General features: G+C 35.0%; 1 non-coding gene across 1 annotated transcript; it reads right to left on the bottom strand.

Annotated features, from left to right (window-relative positions):
• Positions 1 to 1,476: 1,476 nt before the first annotated feature.
• Positions 1,477 to 1,582, bottom strand: LOC140851404 (small nucleolar RNA R71). The gene has a single exon (XR_012134157.1). It is a non-coding gene; the product is annotated as a small nucleolar RNA R71 (small nucleolar RNA).
• Positions 1,583 to 8,050: the final 6,468 nt, after the last annotated feature.

An 8,050-nucleotide genomic window follows, 5' to 3' on the forward strand; every position in this document is an offset into this window, starting at 1 on the left:
AATCAATGGACACGTCCAAATTGATCAAATCAAGGTGGCGCCCATAATAACTATCAAGGAGATTCATAAGGGACTTGCACCCTTAATTTATGCGATCCATAATCTTAGACACCCAATAATTGAAGTCTCATGAATTTTATTCATGTAGGTTATTAGTAGGTAATTAAGTTAGAATTAATTATCAAATAAGTAATCTCAACAGAAAGAGGAGTTCGATCCAACCATGTGCTAGCAAGGTTACTATAAACCCAATGAGTTTCTTTAAATTCAATTGACACTTCATAAGCTCAATTACTTATTCCAGACCTAATCCCTTTGTTGTGTGACCTCATAGGTTTCATTCTGTCTGGTAGTGAGATGTACAATGATCTCTATCATCGTATCATTGAAACTCTTTTCAATGAGTCAGAATAATTCTACTCTGACTCAACAAGGATTGTCGATCCAGAATAACCCTAGTGAGCTCTCACAATCTACTAGTGACACGTACGCAATATAGTGGCAATCCAGTAGAACTGAAATGAACTTTAGATGTAGTTAACGTATGATTCAGTTCCTTTATCGTGAGTTCTGACTAGATGATAGGTCATAGATAAATCGTCAAACCTCAACATCGGTCATATGATAGATTCAATCAGCTTAAGTCCATATGTAATTTTATGAAAACTCTTTTCTATTAATCATACTGCTATGGCCATAGACTTAAGGACTCAGCCTCTTAAATTTTATAGGACTACTCTCTTCTGTTAGGGTTGATAGATCCCATTTTGATGCACACTTCACTCCTACAGTGGATCAACTGTCGCCAACATCCACTACAAGGGCTCCTTGAGATCTATGTTGATGTGTCAGTCAAACTTCAGTAGCCTCACTATGAGAAGTAGTATCATCTCAGATCAAAGATCAGTCATACAACTGCAGCATCGAGAAAGTCACTAACGAGTGAGCAGACATCCATGTGACTTTTCGTGTTGGTCACGCTTAGTACTAGTTATTCTCAAACAACCACCTGCACTCTCGCTTCAGTGTCTCTACACTACAGACTCGAGATCCATCTGTTTGAAAGAAGCGATCCGTGCACTGGTTTATCCGGATCAATCACCATCTCCATGATGATCCTATGATCAGGAGCAATTTAAAAATCAACCATCAATGATATATGCCTCAAATTCTCAACTCTTTGAGAATATGTATCATCATCTTGTTAATACTTTGGATGATTCATGGATACATGATATAAATGATAATATAACTACCCAATAAATATAAAATCATGTCTTAGATATATGAAATATGTCAGTCAAGATTGACTTCTAGGGCATACATCCAACAATGCTATTCGGCTAAGGTTGTTTCTTTTTTCTTGAAGGATAAAGCCAAGCTTGGTTGAATTCCAAGTCTCCAAATTCTTTCATAACATGGAATGCTTTGTCACAAGCTTTCCTAAGTAAGTATTTTCCACCAGGTATGACCATAAAACTCAAAAATGATATTACTAGTTTTATTCAGTTGGATGGTGAATCTTTGTATGAAGCTTGAGAAAAGTATAAAGATTTGTAAAGAATTGTCTATATCATGGTCTTCCTGATTGGTTGATTATGCAAACTTTTTATAATGGTTTGACACATTCAGTCAAGATTACTATAGATGCAGCTGCAAGAGGTGCCTTGATGGGTAAGTCAACTGAAGAAGCTTATGAGTTGTTGGAAGAGATGGCTTCCAATAACTATCAATGGTCAAATGAGAGAGGTAGCCTAAAAGAGCACCAGGTATGTATGATGTGGATGGCATCAATATGTTGAATACCAAGGTTGATTCTCTTATAAAAATTTTGATAAGCTTAGTATTGCTAATATTGTTTCTAACCCTATTTTGAGTTGTGATTGGTATGGAGGAGCTCACATGAGTTTTGATCATCAGTAGGTGAAACAAGCTCAGTTTGTTTCTAACTTCAACAGGCAGCAAAGCAATCTTTATTCCAACACTTATAATCCAGGATGGAGGAATCATCCCAACTTCTCTTGGAGAGATCAAGATAATCAAAGTAGCAGTTCCAGACCTCTTAATTTTTTTGATTTTCAACCAAGACCCCACAGAGTTGTACAATACCCCGGAAGCAAGCAATCTTGAAAAATGACTATTGAAAAGCTAGCCAATGTGACTTCGGACAGATTTGAAAAGCTGAAAGCTAAAATTGATCATTTGGCTAGTTACATCGAAATCTGGAGATGCAAATGGGGCAGTTAGCAAATTCATTAATTCATGCGGCCAAGGTGATTTGCCTAGCAAAATCGAGGTGAATCCAAAGGAACACTGTAAAGCAGTCATATTGAGAAGTGGTAAGCAACTTGGTCAGTAAGAGGTGAGACTGTGGTGGGTGATGAAAATGAAGTGGAGCATGAAGAAGTTACTAAGCCAGCTCTTAGTGAACAAATTGATAAAAAACCAAATCGGACCGAGACTGAGTCTACACCACCACCAGTCAAACCTTATATTTTCTTATTTCTTTTTCACAGAGACTTAAGCAAAATAAGTTAGATAAACAACTTGAGAAATTTTTGTAAGTATTTATGCAGCTTCATATCAATATTCCTTTTGAAGATGCTTGGGCTTAGATTCTAGCCTATGCAAAATTTCTCAAGGAGATCATGTCTATCAAGAGAAAATTGAAGGATTATGAGACCATTGCTTTGACTGAGGAGTGTAATGCAATAATTCAGAACAAGCTTCCACCAAAGCTCAAAGATTCAGGAGTTTTTCTATTCCTTATACTATTGGTAATGTTGATTTTGATAAAGCTTTATGTGATTTGGGTGCTAGTGTCTCACAGATGTCTTTGTCTGTTTCTAGGAAGCTTGAACTAAAAGAGCTTAAGCCTACTACCATTTCTTTGCAGCTAGCAGATATATCAGTGAAGTATCTTATAGGCATCTTGGAGAATGTTTTGGTCAAGGTAAGAAAGTTTTATATTCCTATAGACTTCATTGTGTTGGAAATGGAGGAAGATGCAGAAATTTCTATCATTTTGGGTCGACCATTTCTAGCCACAGTTGGAGCGATAATTGATGTCAAAAATGATAAGTTGACATTGAAAGTTGGTGAAGAGAAGGTAGAGTTTAATTTAAGTAGGGCAATCAAGTATCCTCCCTTTACTGATAGTGTTTATCAAATTAATTTTTTGACAAGCTAATCCAAATATTTTTTAGGCTTGAAGATCTTAAAGAACTCTTGAGATTTGTTTAGTGCATGTAGCAACAGTTAAAGATGAGAATTTGGAGGTTGCAGAGGTTGCATATGCTTTGGAGGCTGCACTTCCTATGCTGAAGTTGAGAAGGATGCAATTTGAGGAGATAAATAAAGGTAAGCCACTTCCTCCCCCTTCTAATGTGCAAGCACCAGTTCTGGAGTTGAAACCACTATCCCTACATCTCAGATATGCACTTCTAGATGAGAATGACATCTTACCTATGATTGTCCATATTTTTTTATTTGATGAACAACTTGATAAACTACTGTGTATGTTGAGATCTAGAAAACAGACCATAGGATGGACTATCTCAGACCTTAGAGTAATTAGTCTTTCGTTGTGCATGCATAGAATATTAATGGAGGATAACCATAAAGCTGTTGTTGAAAATCAAAGAAGGTTAAATCCTAACATGAAAGAAGTAGTAAGGACTGAAATTCTTAAATGGTTAGATACGGTATTATCTATCCAATTTTTGATAGTTCATAGATTAACCCAATGCAGATAGTATCTAAAAAAGATGGGATAACTGTTGTGAATAATGAAAATAATGAATTAATTTCTACTAAGATAGTAACTGGTTGGAGGATCTATATAGACTATAGAAAACTTAATAATGCTACCTATAAGGATCACTTTTCTTTACTCTTCCTTGATCAGATATTAGAGAGACTTGCAGGGTATGACTACCACTATTTTCTAAATGGTTATTCAGATTATAACTAGATTTTCATAGCTCTTGAAGATCAAGAAAAGACCACCTTTACATGTCCTTATGGTAGTTTTGCATTCTGTAGGATGCCTTTTGGTTTGTGTAATGTACCTGCTACTTTCCAACATTGTATGATGGCTTTATTTTTTGATTTTGTTGAGAAAATTATGAAGATTTTCATGGGTGATTTTTTTTATGTTTGGATCTTCTTTTGATAACTGTTTGGGTAACTTGTCTCAAGTTTTGCAGTGTTATGTGGAGATCAATTTGGTCTTAAATTGAGAGAAATGTCATTTTCTGGTGCAGGAAGGCATTGTCTTAGGCCATAAGATTTTATCACAGGGTATTAAAGGTGGACTAGATAAAAATTAAACTTATTAAGTAATTGCCACCACCTACCACTGTTAGGAGAGTTAGAAGCTTCCATGGCCATGCAGGGTTCCACTGACAGTTTATTAAGGATTTTTCTAAAATCTCTAAACTCCTTTGCAATTTATTGAACAAGGATGCTATTTTTGATTTTGACAAAAATTGTTTGGATACTTTGCATTGGATGCCATTCTCGGTTAGAAAAAAAATAGAAAGTTACAGTTATTTATTATGCAGCAAAACTTTAAATGATACATAGTCAAATTATGCAACTACTGAGAAAGAATTACTTGCTATTGTGTTTGCTTTTGATAAGTTTCGATCTTATCTTATAGCTACTAAGGTCATTGTGTACACGGATCACTCAGCAATCAAGTACTTGTTGATCAAAAAGATGCCAAGTCATGTTTGATCCAGTGGGTACTGTTGTTACAAAAATTTGATCTTGAGATCTGAGATAAAAAAAATATGGAGAATGTGGTGGTGGACCACTTATTGAGGTTAGAATAGCAATCGAAGGCAGATGAGGTGCCTATTAATGAAAGCTTTCCAGATGAATAGTTGTTGGTAATTTCTTTTACGATCTCCTGGTATGCTGATTATGTCAACTATTTGGTGAGTGGTATTTTTCCTTCTGATTTAAGTTACGATCAAAAGAAAAAAATTTGTGAGAGGTGAAACACTACTTTTGGGAGGAGCTATTGCTATACAAGCACTATTCTGATAGGATGATTAGAAGATGTATACCCCAGGAGAAAATAAAGAATATTCTTGATCATTGCCATTCTCTGAAGTGTGGTAGCTATTTCAGCTCTTTCAAGACTGTTGTTAAGGTATGGCAATCTGATTTTTATTAGCTTATCATGTATCCGGATGCCAGACAGTATGTAGGCATGTGTGATCGATGTCAGAGGATTGGTAATCTTTCGAAGAAACATGAAATGCCTTTGAACAACATTTTGAAAATAGAGCTATTTGACGTGTGGGAAGTTGACTTCATGGGCCCATTTTCTTTCTTCTTAAATAATCAGTACATCTTGGTGGCAGTAGACTATGTGTCTAAATAGGTTGAAGCTGTTGCAACACCTACCAATAATTCTTCGATGGTAATGAGGTTTGTCAAAAAGAATATTTTCTCAAGGTTTGGAGTTCCAAGGGCAATCATCAATGATGAAGGTTCTCACTTTTGCAATCGATCCTTTGATGCTTTATTAAAGAAGTATGAGGTTACTCACAAGATAGCACTTGCTTATCATCCTCAAACTAATGGACAGGTGGAAAAGCATATTTTGGAGAAGACTATGGATAGTTCAAGAAAAGATTGGGCAAACAAACTGGATGATGCACTGTGGGCTTATAGGACAACCTTCAAGACTCCCTTAGGTATGTCTCCTCATATGCTTGTCTTTGAAAAGTCTTGTCACTTGTCAGTTGAGTTGGAGCATAAAGCCTATTGGGCAATCAAAGAGCTGAACATGGATTTAAAGGCTGCAGGTGAGAAAAGGTTACTTCAGTTGAGTGAGTTGGAGGAGTTTCGATTTGATGCTTATGAGAGTGCTCGATTTTATAAAGAAAAAATCAAACGTTGGCATGACAAACACATTCAGAAAAGAGACTTTGAAGTTGGGCAACAAGTGTTACTCTTTAACTAATACCTTAAATTGTTTCCAGACAAGTTGAGGTTGAGATGGTCTAGTCCATTTATAGTGTCAAAGATATATCCATATGGTGCTGTGGAGGTTTATAGTGAGGCTACTGGTTCAAGGTTAATGGACAGCATTTGAAGTCTTACATTATAGATGATGTGGTACCAAAAGGAGTGACTTATCCTTTGCAAAATTCGAGCTATAGTTAGAGATTGTGTGGTAGTCAAGCTAATGACTATAAATAAGCACTTCTTGGAAGGCAACTCAAGCTAAAACTTTCTCTTATCTTTTATCTGTTATAATTTCTTAATTTTTATTATTTAAATAATTATGATCGTGATCCCTTTTGATTTTGTTGTGCAGATTTGAGAATTAAGTATGAAATCAGTACTTCTTCACTTTGATGAAATCTATACATTCGACTTTGCTTAATAGGGGAGTATCAATCTTTCTTTCTTCTTTCTTTTATATTAAGGACAATGTGTAAATTAAGTTTGAGGAGAGGGGGGTGGTGGATTTGTGATTTATTTATGTTTGATTATGCTTTGTGTGATTTCACAAGGGCTCGATAATTCATGCCTTTTAATGCCTTTCAAACTTGATTTATGTGTGAAATAAGTAAACAATGAGTAAAAAATTGAACCTGCATTTGAAATCGAGACCTAGTAGAGTTAATAAATTATTCTCGAATTCTCTATTATTTGTCAAGCATCAATTTTTGATTTAGGATAAGCAAACATCTTATAAAGAATGATTAAGCATGCTTTGATTTTTATGACCGTTGAAGTACATATCACTTGCAAAGTTGTGTGAGTTGTGTGACTATGCATGAAAGATAAGTGTGATACTTTTCTTGTGATTATCTCCTTTGAGCTAGTCCTAAACATGGTTTAAGTAAATAGGGTGATTTGTGCATTAAATTAATCTACTTCAATATTTTAAGTTGCTTAGTAACTAGGGGTATTCATCATCAATGTTTACTCTTATGTCAAACAGCAACTTGAAATATGAGTATGCAAAGTACTTTAAGTTTGTGACTTGTTGAGTAACTGGGTGCATTCATCATAAATATTTATATTCATGTCAAAAAGTAAGTGATAGCTTAAAAATAAAAGAATAAATTTAAAAATAAAAAATTCCTAGTTTGCTACCTTGTTTGTAGTGGTGAGAAAGAGTGATTGCAAGTTAAGTTGATATATGGTTCAATTGTGTTAATTGAATGATAAGCACGATTAGGTTCAGCATTATGTACAAAAAATGAAATTAAAGAATGTAAGTATGCTTAGTTTTTCTTTATTTGTTGAAGACTTGATGTTCGCATGATAGGTACTTAGAGTATGGTGATATCTTGACTTTAGCTTGGATTGTTGTCCTTTATTTTGAGTGATTTTTCTATTGTTTGAGGACAAGCAATTATTCAAATTTTTGGATATTTGATTGGGGAATAATTTGCATATAATTTATGGTCATAAGTACTTGGTTTTAGATTGAGTTCTATATTTACTAGTTATTTTGTTTAATATTTTGGATTTTATTTTGTATTTACTTGATTTTATTTTTTGAATCTTCTTTATGTTTTGTAGGTATTAAAGTGTCTACTTAGGTTAAATATAGACGGAAAATAAAGAAGGACCAAGTTCGGTCAAGAGAGATTCAAATTCGATATTTTAATCATGAAGACTTAATTCCAATATTTGCAATAAAATAAGTCTAAAGTCGATAACTGGATGAATTTCAAAGTGTGAGAATGCGGCTCGAATAGTGAGCACAGTTCACCGTAGACCAAAGGGTCCATATGTGCTTGCGCATCTATGCAACAGATGTCTGTGGCTGGCCAACATGCATGAGTATCCATGGCATTCAAGCATGGTGCAATGTATGGAATAGAGGAGCGGCACATTAACGCATGGCATGGAGGTAAATGCAAGAAATTGGAGCAATAAATGCAAGTGGAGAATGGCTGATTCATATGGATATCAAAGGAGCAATTAATGCACCGACGTGGCAAATAAGGAAGCTTGGGTGCTAGTCACAAATGTTGAAAAGTCTGGGAGCATACAAAGCATGGACCTGAGC

This window comes from Elaeis guineensis, chromosome 8, assembly GCF_000442705.2.
Source record: "Elaeis guineensis isolate ETL-2024a chromosome 8, EG11, whole genome shotgun sequence".
NCBI classification, from domain to species: domain Eukaryota; kingdom Viridiplantae; phylum Streptophyta; class Magnoliopsida; order Arecales; family Arecaceae; genus Elaeis; species Elaeis guineensis.